Source organism: Procambarus clarkii, chromosome 30 (genome assembly GCF_040958095.1).
Source record: "Procambarus clarkii isolate CNS0578487 chromosome 30, FALCON_Pclarkii_2.0, whole genome shotgun sequence".
NCBI classification, from domain to species: Eukaryota; Metazoa; Arthropoda; class Malacostraca; order Decapoda; family Cambaridae; genus Procambarus; species Procambarus clarkii.
The window spans coordinates 18,221,657-18,242,195 of NC_091179.1; the positions used below are offsets into that span (position 1 = coordinate 18,221,657).

General features: G+C 42.8%; 1 long non-coding RNA gene across 1 annotated transcript in view; it reads left to right on the forward strand.

Moving 5' to 3' along the window:
- Window positions 1-20,030, forward strand: part of LOC138369853 (uncharacterized) — a 24,724-nt gene extending 4,694 nt beyond the window's left edge. Inside the window, exons 3-4 of the long non-coding RNA XR_011229995.1 lie at window positions 18,633-18,744; window positions 19,701-20,030. This is a non-coding gene — a long non-coding RNA (uncharacterized lncRNA). The remainder of the gene's footprint in view (window positions 1-18,632; window positions 18,745-19,700) is intronic.
- Window positions 20,031-20,539: the final 509 nt, after the last annotated feature.

The window sequence follows — 20,539 nt, forward strand, 5'->3', positions numbered from 1 at the left end:
GTGTGTGTGTGTGTGTGAATGTGTGTTCACCTAGCAGTGGTTGCAGGGTTTGAGTTTTGGTTCCTTGGTCCCGCCTCAACTGTCAATCAACTGGTGTACAGATTCCTGAAAAATCTGTACGACTTGAGAATGGTCCAGGACGGACCGAAACGTCGTTGTCTCTTCACTTTCTAGTGTGTGGTTTGGTCAACATATTTCAGCCACGTTATTGGGACTCCTTGTCTGCAGATTCCTGAAGTTAGTGTGCACGTGTGTGTGTGTGTGTGTTTCTTTCACAGTGTCCCATTGAAGGCCCAATAATATCCAATTTCGACGGTCATTGTCAGGGTTATCAGGTCGGGCGGCTTCTATCCTCTGGGCTGGCGTCCTTAATGACCTCGTGTGGTGGTCATTAGGCTCCTAGTCTTCTCATTTCGTTACTCCCTGGTTTAAGTCCTGCTGTAGGCGACAGGAAATCTCTACTTAGACTTACTGAGGTTGCCCCTAAGCCAACTACTGATCTCCCACTGCATGCTGCCTACAACAATTGCTTAACTACCGGGTACTCTTTTTACTGTTAGGTGACCAGAGGTACGAGGTGAAAGGAAATGTGTCAAAACGTTTTTGTCTCGTCTGGGAATTGTGTGCTACATAACTAATGTTGAAGCTCCTACTGCTGAAATGTTATATTCAGCACCGTCGCTGCCACAGCACCGACATTATCACAACACCGACACCACCACAACACGGACACTACCACATCAACAACACTACCATAACATGGTAGTGTTGTGGTAGTTTCCAAGGCACTCCATGCTGCCTTGGCGATCTTTCATCACTATGCATCGACTAGACAACACCACAGAGATGGTGAGCCGTCTTCATAGAGTCAGAGATACAATCATGCCTTGGGAAATTTATTTGCGCGTTAGTTCGTCAAAATTCAAAAGTATGTGAAAGCCTCACCAAGCAATACGCATCTCTCCATCGATGTAAAAGTAAAATATGCTCGTTTTTTTGTATGTACCTTCATTCCAGTCATGCTTCTATGAGGCGGCATTATACTGAACATCAATCATGCATTGAAAAATTGATTACATAGGAACTTTTTCTACGTTAATGACACTGAAAGTCATGTCAGCTAAAATATCAGGTAATGTTGCAGGTGACTGAAGACTGGGGTAGCATTTGGCAACTGATTCTAATTTCCGATACGTCGGTGAGCACACAGCTGCCAGTCACACGAGAGCAGAACAGCCGAGGCTTACTTGGATTATCCATGATGTATCATGATGTGATGAGGTAGTTCTTAGTGGCTTTGTCAAGGTGTCTTCCTGAGATGTTCGTCTCTGCGATCCTTCTGCTCTCCCCTCCCCCTATACACACTGTCATGGCTTGGAAGGTCCAAAGCCCTCAAGGCATGGAGATCCAAGACCTTCAAGGCTTGGAAATCCAACTAATATTGTCACTATATCCGTCAATTATTGCGATGTTGCTTGTCAGATTATCTCTGTTGATGGTTTGGTTGTATGTAGAAATAAATTACAAATCTTACAACACATTACAAGCTGCTCACGAGGACACAGTAACAGGCTATAAGATAGTCAATCAATATGATTACAGTGTCATAAGGAGCTGTGTTTGGCTGACTTATAAGCTCGTTTTCTCCTCAATTTATTAATTGAGGTAATCAAATACCACATACATAGCGAGGTGTGGTCATGAATATGTACAATATCGTCTGTTTTTTGTAGTCATGTTTCATCGTTAAGTCTAATGTGCACAATTTGCATTTTAAAAACTGGTAATTATTTTTTGTATTTTGTCATTTTTGGTCCGGTTAAGATGAAAATTTTGTATAGCCTCTCCACAGTGCAACATTTATAATATTGAAGTTATGTTTAAAATTTTGAGTGGAAAGTATAATTGGGAGAGGAATTATACACCATAAAATATAACCCTCTTCCCGGTGTATATTCATTGAGCTATGTTCAGTATTACAGTAGACATCCTGGTTCGTCTCTAAGCATTGTTGTGGCCTTAATAACCCTCCAGAGGTTGACTGGCCTCAAGCATAACACCAAAATATGATTGGGGGTTAATCATGTGTAACACACCCACACATATCATGCCTATATTTATGATATTATTGTACCGTTACACGTGAGTCAGTCTAAATTTATGAAAATGAGTTTATCGAGGAAATGTAACTAAATTATAAAACCTTATTTTTATAATTTAATTCTATTAAATTATTAAAATTTGGTTGAAAAATTTAAAACATCAGTGTATCTTTCAGAAAATTTGACAAAGGGGTTTTCCGGGTCCTATACGTAGCGAAGGTGAGACCCACACTTGAATATGCATTCTCACCATGGAACCCTTGCCTTAAAAAGAGCAAGGAGAATGTTTAAAAGGTCCAAAAATATGCAATGAGACTCGTTGCGGAGCTGAGAGGATTGAGCTATGAGGAAAGACTCAGAGAGCTAGACCTTACCACACTGGAATTGACCATTGTCTTGAGAAAATGTCGCTATCTGTTCCCATTTGTAATGGCTTCACTGACAATTTTCAGTTAACTTTAAAAGATATATTCACCGCCATCCCACATACCTGGGAAGTTCGCTATATTAGCTACTGATTGCAAGAGAATAATCATAAATTAGTCTTCCACATTTAAGGGGATATTGTTATAGGTCTCGAGTGTTGAGACATGTGAGTATTCGAGCACTCGCCGGGCCGCTGCTAGCTCAGAGTTCCTAGTTTTTTATGAGGCTGCTTTATTAGAGATAATAGTGGAAGACGTATTTATTGAGCGTTGAGTTTATGGGCGACGCTCACGACCAGTGGTGGTGATGCAGCCACGTCGTTCTATATACATTTCCTACTTCGTAATAACTGCAACTGTTTTGTCTTGCCAGAAACGTACGAAACGAAGCAACCCATTTAATCTGTCGAGGCCGATGATTAGGAAACGTCACTATTATGGCGCGTTAATTGTTAATAATGCCTCGGATTATTAACCTATTGGTCGATTCCTTAAAAATTACGATGTATTAAGAGAGAAAGAGCTGTCAGCGGCGCATACCTCAGGCACATATCATATTTGTATTTATTTGTATTCTGTGTGTTTTTGTCGCAAATTAAGAATAGAAAGTTATCTTAAAGACAAAGCAGGTAAATAATGACCTCATTCCGGGACTTATAAAACCCCCAGCGGATCAAATCATGCAATTATAGCGAGATCATTAATGGGCAAATCGTGCGCGAGCAGCAGTTCGTAATTGGTGCTCGGTCTCCGTTATTTATAACAAACCTTCGATTCCACGACTAACGCAATGATGAGGAAAGGGCCCAGATTCACGAAGCAGTTACGCAAGTACTTACGAACGATAACATCTTTCCTCAATCTTTTGACACATTTATTAAACAGTTTACAAGCATGAAAACTTCCCAATCAACTGTTATTGTTATAAACAGCCTCCTGGTGCTTCGGAGTTCATTAACTGTTTAATATTTGTAAACAAAGCCGCCAAAGATTGAGAAATGATGTACAGGTTCGTAAGTGCTTCCGTAACTGCAGCGTGAATCTGGCCCCATACAAATTTTCACCGGTTCTTAGGCTTTAAGATATGAGGCGCGCATGTCGTCGTCACAGACAAGTCTTCCTCCTAAGAGAATGTCGCATTTTGACGTATTTTCCACCTAAGGTCAAAAATTGTCGTACTAGAAAATGGCAGCGGCTCGCGAAATTAACGTACTGTCCCGTTTTCTGTTTTGGGTCCTCTGGTAGATTAGGATAAGGGCACTTTAGTACACTAGACAACAGGGACCTCTGAGGGACAGACAACAGGGACCTCTGAGGGACAGACAACAGGGACCTCTGAGGGACAGACAACAGGGACCTCTGAGGGACAGACAACAGGGACCTCTGAGGGACAGACAACAGGGACCTCTGAGGGACAGACAACAGGGACCTCTGAGGGATAGACAACAGGGACCTCTGAGGGACAGACAACAGGGACCTCTGAGGGACAGGCAACAGGGACCTCTGAGGGACAGACAACAGGGACCTCTGAGGGATAGACAACAGGGACCTCTGAGGGACAGACAACAGGGACCTCTGAGGGACAGACAACAGGGACCTCTGAGGGACAGACTATAGGGACCTCTGAGGGATAGACAACAGGGACCTCTGAGGGACAGACAACAGGGACCTCTGAGGGACAGACTATAGGGACCTCTGAGGGATAGACAACAGGGACCTCTGAGGGACAGACAACAGGGACCCCTGAGGGACAGACAACAGGGACCTCTGAGGGACAGACAACAGGGACCTCTGAGGGACAGACAACAGGGACCTCTGAGGGACAGACAACAGGGACCTCTGAGGGACAGACAACAGGGACCTCTGAGGGACAGACAACAGGGACCTCTGAGGGACAGACAACAGGGACCTCTGAGGGACAGACAACAGGGACCTCTGAGGGACAGACAACAGGGACCTCTGAGGGACAGACAACAGGGACCTCTGAGGGACAGACAACAGGGACCCCTGAGGGACAGACAACAGGGACCTCTGAGGGACAGACAACAGGGACTTCTGAGGGACAGACAACAGGGACCTCTGAGGGACAGACAACAGGGACTTCTGAGGGACAGACAACAGGGACCTCTGAGGGACAGACAACAGGGACTTCTGAGGGACAGACAACAGGGACCTCTGAGGGACAAACAACAGGGACTTCTGAGGGACAGACAACAGGGACCTCTGAGGGACAGACAACAGGGACCTCTGAGGGACAGACAACAGGGACCTCTGAGGGACAGACAACAGGGACCCCTGAGGGACAGACAACAGGGACCTCTGAGGGACAGACAACAGGGACTTCTGAGGGACAGACAACAGGGACCTCTGAGGGACAGACAACAGGGACCCCTGAGGGACAGACAACAGGGACCTCTGAGGGACAGACAACAGGGACCCCTGAGGGACAGACAACAGGGACCTCTGAGGGACAGACAACAGGGACTTCTGAGGGACAGACAACAGAGACCTCTGAGGGACAGACAACAGGGACCTCTGAGGGACAGACAACAGGGACCTCTGAGGGACAGACAACAGAGACCTCTGAGGGACAGACAACAGGGACCCCTGAGGGACAGACAACAGGGACCTCTGAGGGACAGACAACAGGGACCCCTGAGGGACAGACAACAGGGACCTCTGAGGGACAGACAACAGGGACTTCTGAGGGACAGACAACAGAGACCTCTGAGGGATAGACAACAGGGACCCCTGAGGGACAGACAACAGGGACCTCTGAGGGACAGACAACAGGGACCTCGTGACATGTAATGCATCCAGAGCAACAATGGCATAACTAACACATTACGCGGCGTGTTTTCACAGTAATTAAACTGTAATTCGATAAGATAGTGTAATTTATTTTATTTTCATGGTTATGGATGTAATTTGCTTGGTAATTATTGCTTTAGTATAAAAGGTTTTTAGCCCGACTTTAAAGCAAAGGAGAAATATCAAACCATCTCTTGCAACATATGGAATACAAATTATCTCTTGGAACATATAAAAACAAGTTATCGCTTGCGGCATATGGAAAACAAATGATATCTTGCAACATATGGATGACAAATTGGAAATAAATCTGCAGATGAATACGAGAGGAAACTCGAAAAATATGATAACTTAATCATTCTTAAATTAATCATTCTTAAATCACGGCCACCATAACTATCTCGTCCATATAACTACCACCATAAAACCACAACTACCACCATAAAACCACAACAACCATCACAAAACAAAGGTACACAAATAAAATATAAAACGCACCAGACAATTTAATCTAAATGTGGATATATAATAATATTACACATTAGTTAAATACCAATGGTTGCACCATTTTTTTTATAAATTACGATATTTTGCTCTAAATTCTTTCTGGTAAGCCTTAACAAATATTTACAACCTATTTTTATGAACCAAGACATGTAAATTGTGTGTGGTAATTTTAGATACTTTTATTAAAGTCAACTTTAGAAGTTCTTCCATTTGTTCTTCTTAGTCTCACTTCTTAGTAACTTAGCCTGAGTATCGTTACTGGTCTGCGAATAATACCGAAAAGTTAATAAACTGAATTAACACTAAAGCCTAGACCACATACTAGAAGGTGAAGGGACGGCGACGTTTTGGTCCGTCCTGGACCATTCTCAAGTCGATTGTCTTGAGACTTGATAATGGTCCAGGACGGACCGAAACGTCGTCGTCCCTTCACCTTCTAGTGTGTGGTCTGGTCAACATACTTCAGCCACGTTATTGTGACTCATCGCCTGCAAAGCCTAAAATTGTTTTTGACTACTTTACCGCCTCAATCCACAGCCTACTCGTCTTCAAATTATTAATCACTATTAATATCAAGTCTTTTTCTTTTACCGATAGCTTTGTTGTGTTTATCTAATTGCTCGCATTTACGTATTTATCTCTGATACGTATTACTGTGTATATGTCAGCGATAAAAAAGTATTTGCCGTTTATTAGTTTAATTTATTTAGCTGTCGCAGTCGGCTTTGCATTCTCTGTCCCTTGAATTGTGTTTTGATTTTTATAGTGTATATCTTAACCCAGAATCATTGTCACTTATGTAAATAATGCAAGAACCGGTTCTACAGTCAAGCCCTTTTTGGCCAGCCACTTGTTTAGGCTACACTTGCACTGACAGGCGATATCCAGTTATCCAACCATCTTCCTATATATCCAGTTATCCAACCGTTTTCCTACATATTCAGTTATCAAACCATCCTCCTACATATCCAGTTATCAAACCATCTTCCTACATACCCAGTTATCAAACCATCTTCCTACATATCCAGTTATCTAACCATCTTCCTACATATCCAGTTATCTAACCATCTTCCTACATATCCAGTTATCAAACCATCTTCCTACATATCCAGTTATCAAACCATCTTTCCTACATATCCAGTTATCCAACCATCTTCAATATGTCGATCACAACTGCCGCCCACTAAGCTTAGCGACGCCCTGCAGGAGGGGATGACGTCCATCATCACAGCCCACGAACTAAGCATGGGAAGCACAGGCTGGGGTGTGTAGTCTCTCACCGCCGCCAGCACAACTCGCCAAACTAAATGCCGTACCAATTATTGGCGATCGTATCGCAGAAACTTAAGCGTAAATTATACGCCGGTACAAATCAAATTCACTCAAGTGGTCGTTTATTGAGGGTGCGGGCGATAACTTGGTGTGGCTGGTGGCAGGGCAGGCGCTCGGGTGTGGCTGGTGGTGCCCAGAGGTGTGGCTGGTGGAGCCCAGAGGTGTGGCTGGTGGTGCCCAGAGGTGTGGCTGGTGGTGCCCAGAGGTGTGGCTGGTGGTGCCTAAAGGTGTAGCTGGCAGTCTTCCAGAGCGGGCTGGAGTTCTCCACTGTGTGGCAAGTAGTGCTCGCTCTCTCTCTTTCTCTCTCTCTCTCTCTCTCTCTCTCTCTCTCTCTCTCTCTCTCTCTCTCTCTCTCTCTCTCTCTCTCTCTCTCTCTCTCTCTCTCTCTCTCCTCTCTCTCTCCTCTCTCTCTCCTCTCTCTCTCTCTCTCTCCCTCTCTCTCTCCTCTCTCTCTCCTCTCTCTCTCCTCTCTCTCTCTCTCTCTCCCTCTCTCTCTCCTCTCTCTCTCTCTCTCTCTCTCTCTCTCTCTCTCTCTCTCTCTCTCTCTCTCTCTCTCTCTCTCTCTCTCTCTCTCTCTCTCTCTCTCTCTCTCTCTCCTCTCTCTCTCCTCTCTCTCTCCTCTCTCTCTCTCTCTCTCTCTCTCTCTGTCTCTCTCTCTCTCTCTCTCTCTCTCTCTCTCTCTCTCTCTCTCTCTCTCTCTCTCTCTCTCTCTCTCTCTCTCTCTCTCTCTCTCTCTCTCTCTCTGTCTCTCTCTCTCTCTCTCTCTCTCTCTCTCTCTCTCTCTCTCTCTCTCTCTCTCTCTCTCTCTCTCTCTCTCTCTCGCTAACGCACGTATGGAGTATGCAGCTCCAGCGTGGAGTCCGTATCTGTCAAACACAAAACAAAATTACAAGAAAGGTTCAGAGGTATGCCACCAGGCGTACCTGCAAAAACGACAAGGAAAGACTACTCGAATTAAACCTCACGATACTTAAAGACAGAAGACTTAGAGAAGACATGATTACCACCTCATGATTACCTAGATTCTCAGATGAATGGATAGGGTAGATAAAGACAAACCATTTGGCTCGGATGGGACACGAACAAGGGGACACAGGTGGAAACTTAGTACCTAGGACAGGGATGTTAGAAAAAAAAATCAATATCAGAGTGGTATAACAAATGGAATGCATTGGAAAGTGATGTGATGGAGGGAGACTCCATATACAGTTTCAAATGTAGATGTGATAGAGCCCAGTAGGCTCAGGAACCTGTACACCAGTTGATTAACAGTTGAGAGGCGGGACCAAAGAGCCGAAGCTCAACCTCCACAAACACAACTAGGTGAGTACATGTCCTTGTTCCCAAACCAAGCAAAGTTTATGAGAAAGATAACGACTGGATGATTGCAGAAAACACCAAGACGATCTAAGCGAGCTTCAGGAATGGTCAGACAAATGGTGGTCACATTTCAGCATGGTTCGTATTGTAACCGGGACGAGGCAGAGGGAAACCCATAAGACCTGTACACACTGAAGAGAAGGCAGCTGTCAGGCCCAGAAAGAACAGTCCCTCGTGCGAGACGTCAGGACCACAAAGCGAGGCTACCGGGCGGACAGAAACCAAGAATGGCGCCAGAAACATGTCGAGAATAACACCGGAGGGAGGTTTTTATTATTATTATTATTATTATTATTATTTTCTACCACAGACCTGGCCACACATTTACAATCCTAACCAGCATATATACATTTTCTTCTGTCCTCCATGGACAGGGTGAGAGATTTGTCAAACAAGGAGGTGCGAGGAAGGCGGCCAAAAGAATGAGTTTTAAAAACGTTGATTATGAAACTAATTGGTAAGCAGCGTGTGCTGACTCTTTGCTGAGGTCTGCTTGACCGTAAGATCTCTGCTGACGTCTGCTGGACTCACGTCTGCTGGCGAGAGGCCGTACTCGTTCATACTTCCTGCTCGTAGCGACAAATAATCGTCCTCCACTACTCAATAGCCGGGCTTAATTATAAGGAGTAAGCACAGTCAGTTCGAATATAATGTGATATTAGACTCTTCTTGAATGGTAATTGTAATGGAGGGTAATGATGTTGATGGCCGGGTGTGTGGCGGAGAGGTGGTGTGTGGCGGACACACTCCTGGGGGACCTGAGTGTGTGCTGCACCTTACTCTGGAGGGTTAGGTCGCCCTCTCCTGGGCTCTGGCCTTGTGAACAACTCTACATGGAGTACAGCTACAGTGGAAGTACAACTACAGGTAGTATAACTACAAATGGGGGGGTACAACTACCTTCCCGGGGCACGGGCAGACCTGGGTATCCACTTCGTTAGGTTTGAAATTGGTAGAAGATATATTTTATTAAATTTCCGTTGCTGTGCTTGGGCTTATTAAGGTCCCTCCAGAAAAACTACTGACCTTCCCCAGGATGGAACCCCACAGCAGTTGCCTAACTCCCGGGGTATATTTCACTGCTAAGTGAACAGACCCATGAGGCGAAAGGAAACGTGGTCGACCGCTCACAACCACGCCAGAATGCGGCCTAAGAAAGACAACATAAATATAGCAGTGATACAACTGTGGTTTGAGACCATAAAATCAACTTCAAACGACACTCAACATAAATTTGCTTTATGTACCATCAGGTTATTGTTGTAACCAGACAGACTGGCTGCCTTGGGAGAGGAACACACTCTGGGAATTTCCCTTACACGTGTGCTGTCTGGGGAAGATAAGTCCACTGCCAGTCTCCCGGACCCAACCGGAATGTAAGATGGAATTAGCATTCAGTTGTCACAGGAGGAAGGCCTTCACCAGTGTTTCGGAGTCCTACTGGTGACCTCCGCCTGTTCCTCGGTACTCAGTCCTACTGGTGACCTCCACGCGAACCCAGTGACAGAAGCGTCCAGATGGGTCACAATGATGCCATGGCAGGGCGATGACCAAGCAGTGAGGCACAACACACATCGTAGCCAACACCTGGTCCCAGTTTAGCAGAACGAAAAGAGATCATACATTCAGGGAGACCCCAGAAAACCAGCCGATTCCTAGGTCTTGCGCATAGTTCTATTCCGATAGGCTAAGAGACATTCGGTTCATGGGGTAAAAATGTATTCTTCTTGAATGTGTTACGTGATAAACTCATTATGGTAACCAAGAACCCAGATCGACCAAATTTCTGTAATATTACTTTATATAATATGAATCGTTTCCTTAAATTAATAAATATCTGGTTTGCTAAAGATGATACTCACAGAGTTCGCTTCACTTCGTAAGGCTAATGTGTAAAAGATTTGCGTATAGAAAATCTACTATATTTCATTAACTATTAACAAATTCCAAGCCCGGTACTGCGAAGATGAAGTGCGCAACGGATAAGGGAAAGAAAGCACTAAGCGCCGAGTAGCAGAAGCCTGGCGCATACTGGACAGTTGCCAGACACTTTGTTATACAAATGACGCACTGGGAGCCAGCCTCGCCCTATTTACAACCACAAACATCTTGCTATCAATTAGTTCCAGTCACGAGGAGCCACAAGGAGAGGTGAGGGACAGTGCCCCCACCGCTGAGACGAAGCAGTTACATATCAGATAGAGGAGCTGGTACACCACTGGCCAGCCCCATCCCACCACTGGTCGCGTGAACACCAACACTGGCCGCGCCCAGCCCGTCTATCTGTCCCCCTCAGCACTGCTAGTCCACACCTTCCTCCGCACCTCGCCTCAATTTTATCATAATCTCTTCACAAATTTTCGAGGTATTCTATTGCTTCTCTATTTATTTTGCTAATTTGAAAACGCGTTTGAAAATTGAAGAGACAACCAATGATTACTATCATATTGATGACGATAAATATAATGTTGAACACCACAGCCTTAGACTAAGCTGCAGGGGTGTGGTAGGTGGTTGATGGTAGGGTGTGGTAGGTTGTTGAGGCTGGGGTGTGGTTGATGGCGGGGTGTGGTAGGTGGTTGATGGCGGGGTGTGGTAGGTGGTTGATGGTAGGGTGTGGTAGGTGGTTGATGGCTGTTACGTACCCTTATAAGATACGTAAGTGAATATATTAATATGTACATTTATAATTGTATGTAAATTACAAGCATGTATATTGTTATACTTATATGTTCTATGCAAATGCACATTCATGTTACAGTGTTGGCGTTAGGCCCAGCGTATCGTGGGAATGATTGTTTATTTCTTTGTGTGATCAGTTTTCCCACGGGAACTAATGATTTATATGTGATCATCAGTGGGTAACAGAGTGAAATAATAATTGAGTGAACTGTATCTGGCAAATTGTCGTGGGATCGTCCGTTGCTGGGGTGTGCATGCCATTATGCTATTCTGTATGCATATTTTAATTACTATGTAAAGAAACACGTACTTTTGTTGTCTATATCAATATGTACTAATTATTCATTAAGTTAGTTTAAGATTACTCTTGTCACAATGTAGTGCTCCATTGTTGAAATATTAATAATTGTAACTTTGGCAATTTATTCGCGGGGCAAGGCAATGTGTTTTTTGACTCTCATATTGGAGTTCAGTAGCTGAGCAGAAACCGGGGAGATAACACTTGTTGGAGTTAAGTCATTCTTTTATTCTAGCCATATAATTATTCTTAGTATTGATTTAATGTCTGGAAGTTACAGTGATATTTTTAATGTGATATATTGTGACCATATAATCATCTGTTTGCCTTTGAGATTTATTTAATATAAATTATATATATATACTTAGTATCTTTATTCTTCAGTCCTATGAAGATTCTATTTTATGCTCATTACCCATTAAGGGGTTATACTGGTGATTCGCTATTGAGAACAGCAGTTGTGTCGTATCCCTAGACTTATTAAAGTTTGGCTGCTGTAGGATCACGAGCCGTAACGTACGATAGGTAACAAAGAGTTATGGGGGCCTGTGCCGGGAAATATTGTCCCACTTTAACTTAACTATGCTAATCTAACCTTGCCTTCCTAGGTACCAGTGTCAAGTGTCTCTGTGTGTTTCTTAAGAACTATTCCATGTGCCAAGCAAGCCTTCCTGTGTGTCAAGTAACAACGTTTCACGATTTTGAGGTAAGTCATCCTATATATTTTGTTTGTGCAGTGAGGCCAAGCGAATTTTCAGTGTGGTGACAATTTTACAGTGAAGTGTAGTGCAGTGCCATTGTGTTAATTAATTTTGTGAATCAAGTGCCAAGTGTTAGTAACGATGGAGGAGAAAGTTGTAGCGTTGGTGGCTCACCCAGACTTTGAAGGGATTCAGAACCTTAAAAAGACTGAGTTAATACAAATGGCAAATCATTTGGATTTGACCGCCAGCAATAGAATGGTTAAAGCCCAAATATTGAAAGTCATTGTGACGCATTTTGTTGAGAATGGGGATTTAGATGAAGAAATTCTAGAAGAGTTAAGAGAGGAGTCGAGTGATCAGATGACGTTAAAGCGTCTTGAGTTAGAAGCGCAAATAGCCCATGCTAAGCTTGAAGCTCAAAAGGAACAGCAAATATTAGAGGCTGAAGCTCGTCAAAGAGAGATTGAAGCTCAACAGCAACAGCAAATATTAGAGGCTGAAGCTCAGCAAAGGGAGCTGGAGACTAGGCGTTTAGAAATTGCGGCACAAAACCAGAGAGGTTTAATTGAGTTGCAACTTGAAGCCACAAAGAAGCAACAATTAGAGATTCAACAACAAATGGCTGACACTAACTTCAGGCTTGAATCACAGCGTATGGCAGCTGGGCATGGAAATACTAGTAATGTTTCAACAAATAGTGATAATAATCCCATCAGGATGAATAAGTATATAGAGTTGCCCAAGTTCAATGAGGAAGATCCTGAGGTTTTCTTTGCACATTTTAATAAAATTGCCATCAGTATGAACTGGCCAAGGGATCAGTGGGTAGCCATTATGCAGTCTCAATTCAAGGGGCGTAGTCAGGAGGTTTTCACATCCCTCCCTGACGCTCATAGTTTTGATTATGACTTTGTAAAGAAAAGCATCCTCAATGCATACCAACTAAATCCAGAGGCACACAGGCAAAAGTTCAGGAACCTAAGGAGAATCAAGGATCAGACAATAGCCGATTTTACTCGTCAGAAGACGAATTTTTGCAACAGATGGTTAAAGTCACTTGCAGTCACTGATTTTGATGCTCTAAAGAATCTTCTCATAATGGAAGAAGTATTGTCCTGTCTTCCAGACCAGTTGTCTACTTTTATGGCAGAACAAAAGAATGTAACCGATATTGATGAGCTGTCAAAGCTCGCGGATGAGCATGAGTTGCTGACTAAGGCCCCGTTTATGGCCACTTCACCTAAGTCTAGTCGTAGAGTAAATTTCAATGCTCACCGTACTCCTTATCAGTATAAGTCTCCTCCTGGTGCGACAGTTACTCCCGTGAACTCTTCTCTTACTAACCCTAAGATGGTTACTCCATTGCCAGGATCATCTAAGCCTAGTAATGCTAATTCTAAACCGGCAGTTGGTTATACCAGTGTGTCCACTGTCAAACATTGTACCCATTGTAAGAGAAGGGGGCATGTGATTTCTTCATGTTTTAGTTTGCATCCTGAACTCCGACCAACTGGTCTTATTATGAGTAAAGGAGTGCAACCTATTAATTCTTCATGTATTACAGTCAGTCCCAATTGGATGGCTGAATTCAAACCCTATATGTCCACAGGTACCTTATTATGTACTAATGGTAGACATAAGACTGTTCAATTACTCCGTGATACTGGAGCTTCACAGTCTCTTATTACCCAGAAGGTACTTGATGATGTTGACACCCGAGATCTGGGTGAAGTTGTGCTTCTCCAGGGTATTGCCGGAAGTGTGCAACCAGTGTCCTTATTGCAAGTTAACCTTGATTCTAAATATACTTCAGGATGGTGTAATGTTGGTGTAAGTAAACAACTGCCCATTCCTGGGGTAGACATTATTCTAGGTAATGATTTTGGCAACCAAATGGTTGTAGGGCCCAAGTGTCCCATCATGTTAACTAAACCCCATAATGTATTAGCTCAACCGGAAGCAGATGATGATATTATTTACCCTGCTTGTGTTGTTACTAGATCAATGGGAAAAACAGGTGAGAGTAATCCTGTCTTCACTGAGGTTGCTGTTCCCAAGACCAGGACCCCTTCAGTAAAGGAGTGGGAGGTGGATCTTGAGGATTCTTTTATGACTCGACTGGATGATGAGAGTGAGGCCGTAGTAGAAGCCCCGCCGAACCTAAATCACAAGGAAAGTGAAGGTGAGGAGGCTGAACTATCTGTACCTTGCCCGCTTGTCTCCAGTGCGCCAGTTGTCGAGAGTGAGGCCGAAGTAGCTATGACTCCATTTTATTCTGATCAATCGGGAAAAGAGATCAAGCTACTAGGTTCTTGCCCGCTCGCTGCTGAGTCTGAGTCATTGCCCTTAAGTGTTGTACAGACTACTGATCCTAGTTTAAGTAAGTGTATTTCTGAGGCTCCTGATAATATTGATGCATTGGAGGAAGGGACGGGTTTCTTCTTCAAGGATCGACTTCTGATGAGAAGGTGGAGACCCAAGGGAACTCCCTCTTCAGAGGATTGTGAGATTAGAACCCAACTCGTTGTCCCCAATGATTATCGTAGGCAGGTCCTGCAGGCTGCACATGATGACCCCATGGGAGGTCATCAAGGTATCACGAATATGTACCATAAGATAAGTAAATATTTTTTCTGGCCAAAGTTAAAGAAAGACGTGGTCAGATATTGTCATAACTGTATACCCTGTCAAATTGTTGGTAAACCAAATCAATCTGTACCTAGAGCACCATTGCAACCTATTGTAGTTCCTGATGAACCATTTACTCATGTTGTAATTGATTGTGTGGGTCCTTTACCTAAGACTAAATCGGGTAACATGTTTTTGTTCACTCTCATGTGTATGACTACTCGATTTCCTGAAGCTTATGCTCTACGGAATACCAAGGCTCATAATCTCATCAAGTGTCTTGAAAGATTCTTTTCGTTGTTTGGAATGCCTAGAGTTATTCAGAGTGATAATGGGGGAAATTTTGTTTCTAAAGTTTTCAGAACTTTTTGCGAATCCCGAGGGATTCGGCACAAATTGTCCAGTCCATATCATCCACAAAGCCAAGGTGGACTTGAACGTTTCCACCAGACTTTGAAACAAATGCTGAAGACAACAGGAGAAACTCATCCACGTAATTGGGATGAGAATCTCCCCTTTGTGTTGTTTGCTGCTAGAGAAGGGCTACAAGAGTCATTGGGCTGTTCACCCTTTGAACTAGTGTTTGGTCACCAAGTAAGAGGTCCTCTTAAAATGCTACAAGAAAAGTTGTTGGGAGATGTCTCTGTTCATCAGAGCGGATTGTACTTGAGCGAGGTCAAGGCTAAGTTGTGTCGGGCTCGTGAGTTGGCGAAAGAACATCTGGGAAGGACTCAACAAGCCATGAAAGTACGATATGACAAGAAGTTCAAGGCTAAGCTAAGGTCGTTTGATGTCGGAGATTTGGTGTTGGTGTTGAAACCTCGTATGGGGACTTCCATGTCCCATAAGTTCGCAGGACCCTACCAAGTGGTAGACAAGGTGGGAGACCTAACTTATAAACTAATTAACCCTAATCTTTCAGAACCCCAAATGACTGTGCACATTAACAGATTAAAAGCTTATGTTGGACCTGGTGTAGTAGCTTGTTTTAGTCGGGAAGAGTTACCACCTGAGGATAATTGTAGTGAGGGACATGATGTTAATATCCCACTTCTCAGTTCCAGTTCCAATGGCAGGGAGATGCTATGTCATTTACAGGAGGAACAACGTGATGAGTTCCAGGTTCTGCTGGACAACCATACATCTCTGTTTGGGGAGGTTCCTACCCAGACCCACCTCATCACACACGACATTCAGCTCCTGGACAGCACCCCCATTCGACAACATCCGTACCGAGTGAATCCCGAAAAGAGGAAAATTATGCAAGCAGAAGTGGAATATCTGCTCCAGCATGATTTCATTCGGCCAAGTCAAAGTACTTGGAGCTCTCCGTGTTTGTTAGTGCCAAAACCAGATGGAACCTGGAGATTGTGCGTGGATTACAGGAAACTGAACAAGAACACTACAGTGGACGTTTTTCCTTTACCCTTGTTGGAAGAATGTATAGAGTCCATAGGTCATGCCGAATATGTAAGTAAGCTTGATTTGTCAAAAGGGTATTATCAAATTCCATTAACAGAGTATGCTAGAGAGGTTACTGCTTTTGTTACACCTGATGGTGCGTATGAATTTAATGTCATGCCATTCGGTTTGAGAAATGCACCTGCTACTTTTCAAAGACTTATGAATTTCTTACTCAAGGATGTGCCAGATTGTAGGGCCTACCTTGATGACATTGTTTTGTACAGTAAGAATTGGGCCGATCATCTTTTAGGCCTTAAGAACTTGTTTACAGTGTTAGAAAACGCAAAGTTAACCATAAATATGAATAAGTGTAGTTGGGCAAAAGGTACGATAACTTATCTTGGCCACGAGGTGGGACAAGGTAAGATTATCCCCTTACAAGATAAGATTCAAGCCATTGTGGACTACCCAGTGTTGACCAATAAGAAAGGAGTCCAACGGTTTATTGGTATGTGTGCATACTATAGGCGTTATTGTAGAAATTTTTCAACAGTAGCTGCTCCTTTGACAAACTTGTTACGCAAGCAAGTAAAGTTTCAGTGGACACAAGATTGTCAGAATGCTTTTCAGAACCTAAAGGGCATATTGTCCACCTCACCTATTCTTGCTAGTCCCCAATTTGATAAACCATTTATATTACACATTGATGCGTCAGATGTTGGGATAGGTGCTGTGCTTATTCAAGTTGGTTTAGACCAGATTGAGCATCCTGTGTATTACTATTCCAGAAAATTTAATGCAGCTCAGAGAAATTATTCCGTGGTAGAAAAGGAGGCGTTGGGTCTTATATTGTCAATCAAGAAGTTTGAGATTTACTTATCAGGAAATAAAGTGTTAGTATTTACAGACCACAACCCCCTTATCTTTATAAATATGATGAAAGTCAAGAACCAACGAATTCTGCGATGGTCATTGTTTTTGCAGGAATTTAATGTAGAAATCAAACATATTCCAGGCAGACAAAATGTTATTGCTGATGCTTTGTCAAGAAGTTTTGATGTACCATAAATGAAATGTTTCTTTTTACCTAACATTTTTACTTCTGAAAAAATGCCATTGATCTTCAATCCATTGCATTTTTTTTCTTGGAGGTGGAAGTGTTACGTACCCTTATAAGATACGTAAGTGAATATATTAATATGTACATTTATAATTGTATGTAAATTACAAGCATGTATATTGTTATACTTATATGTTCTATGCAAATGCACATTCATGTTACAGTGTTGGCGTTAGGCCCAGCGTATCGTGGGAATGATTGTTTATTTCTTTGTGTGATCAGTTTTCCCACGGGAACTAATGATTTATATGTGATCATCAGTGGGTAACAGAGTGAAATAATAATTGAGTGAACTGTATCTGGCAAATTGTCGTGGGATCGTCCGTTGCTGGGGTGTGCATGCCATTATGCTATTCTGTATGCATATTTTAATTACTATGTAAAGAAACACGTACTTTTGTTGTCTATATCAATATGTACTAATTATTCATTAAGTTAGTTTAAGATTACTCTTGTCACAATGTAGTGCTCCATTGTTGAAATATTAATAATTGTAACTTTGGCAATTTATTCGCGGGGCAAGGCAATGTGTTTTTTGACTCTCATATTGGAGTTCAGTAGCTGAGCAGAAACCGGGGAGATAACACTTGTTGGAGTTAAGTCATTCTTTTATTCTAGCCATATAATTATTCTTAGTATTGATTTAATGTCTGGAAGTTACAGTGATATTTTTAATGTGATATATTGTGACCATATAATCATCTGTTTGCCTTTGAGATTTATTTAATATAAATTATATATATATACTTAGTATCTTTATTCTTCAGTCCTATGAAGATTCTATTTTATGCTCATTACCCATTAAGGGGTTATACTGGTGATTCGCTATTGAGAACAGCAGTTGTGTCGTATCCCTAGACTTATTAAAGTTTGGCTGCTGTAGGATCACGAGCCGTAACGTACGATAGGTAACAATGGCGGGGTGTGGTAGGTGGTTGATGGCGGGGTGTGGTAGGTGGTTGATGGCGGGGTGTGGTAGGTGGTTGATGGCGGGGTGTGGTAGGTGGTTGATGGCGGGGTGTGGTAGGTGGTTGATGGCGGGGTGTGGTAGGTGGTTGAGGGCGGGGTGTGGTAGGTGGTTGATTTGCTGGGGTTGAACTTTAGTACCCACTTGTTTACACATAGCTGTATTTGCATTATACTGTATCCGCCTTTAGTGTCCTGTTGTCGTACTCAGCCATCTGCTTATCAGCTTTATAACATTAGCAAACACTGATGCTTTACAATTTACGCTTTCAGGTATGTCACTGGCAAAGATCAGGAGCGGAAAGAGACTTGTTAGGACTGCGTCTTGTAAGATCTACTTCCCTCCACGCTGACATTTCTTTTTAACTCGGACCCTCTGTTCCAGGTATGTCAGTCCTCTTTTCCGAATTAATTAGCCAGTATAAATGTGTGTACTAGACCTTAATGGCGGACAGAATTAATTTATATTAAAGGCTTTTGTGTAGTTTATAAAAATGCAATCAACCAAGCCATTTCTCTCCTCTATTAGAGAGAGAGAAGCCTATTGAAAAAACTCATCTAAATCATTACTGTCTCTCTATTACCAAGTATTTCCTCTCTAAATGCTACATAATCCTCTTTATAATTATTTTCAATAATATTTTACAACAGCAATGTTCTTTTGTCAAGCCGTAACGGTTTCATAGATAAACAAGGAGGTGGTGTAGTCATTGGTTTCCACTTGGGGGTGTTCTATTGCCCAATGTTGTTATGGTATCATTAAGGAGAAAGTACTATTTTACCTGGACCTTAAACCTGACGTTTACTGCAGGTATGTTGATGATATATTATTGCAGGTAATTGAGAGTGGATCATTTACTTGTCCTTAAAAAAAAATTCGAGCGAAACTACATGTTTAGATTTACTTTTGAGCTGGTGAGAAATGGTTATCTGTCTTTCTTGGATGTATAAATCTTGGAAGGAAATTGGGGCTTCCATACTTCAATCTGAAACAATGGAACAAGCTGTGGAATGTGCCTTAAGGCTGGAAGTGAGAGCCTTGCCCGCGACCAGCGGAGTGTTGTTGCTGGGTACGTCAACCACGCTCTGTCGTACAGCTGCAGGTTAACGCAGATTGGCGAGGAACTCATTAGATACGGGTCCTTGTCAGCAACAGATACGCGAGAAGGTCAACGATTCAAAATCTGGCCCATATATAAAACAAAAACTACGTGACACATACCAGACTGAAAGACACAGGTCCCCATTTGCTACAAAAGTATTAGCGACCCTCTAACTTGCTCATGAAGAAGCGCTTTTCTGACAAGACTACAACATCTTTAAAGATTAAATCATTTCCAGACACTGCCAGATCATCACCACAAGTAAATATCGCCAACAGACAAAGCGACAACCCCACTTCACATCAAACTCCCGCAGCCAAGTTATCGTCAGGCCGCGTAAAGCTAGGTACGTCCTACCATCAACAGGACCAAGAAAACTGCCTCTCAACAGCCCATCTACTTCAAGAGTCGACACGGGAGATTGCTGGACCAGATTACCCTCTTCGCTCGACAGGATAACAAACTGTTCTCTCATCATACTAGCATTGGATATATATCGCTGTGCTTGTCCCCATCTATTCACTTTTCCTCTGCCTCTGAAGATGATAAGTTGTAGCCTAGCAAAATGCGCCAGGACCATTAGAAGTGTAAGTGAAAATAAGTTGTCTATCTTTCTACCTACTATCATATATATATATATATATATATATATATATATATATATATATATATATATATATATATATATATATATATATATATATATAATATGAACTTCTATATAATATATGCGACTCTCACACAACTTAGGCTGTTTTTTCGGTGCAATAAGTAATTACTGACACCAGCGTCAGCAGCCTTAAATATCACATAAAATTTACTCCGGCCACACATCAACAAGTGGTTTATGGAGCGAGATTTACGAGTAAGTTAAATTAAGTGTAAGCTTGGGGAAGGGCGCCACATCTCTGGGGTCTGAGCCAGTCATAATGTCGAAACTCAGCGCTCTTCGTCTCCCTCCCTGACCTTTATATATAAGATTTAGCTGAGCCTGCCTACAGCTCCTTCATCACCCTTATGGTAGTATTGTTGGGGGTGTATCGTGCTACGAGGTGGTAGTTTGTTGTAGTGGTAGCC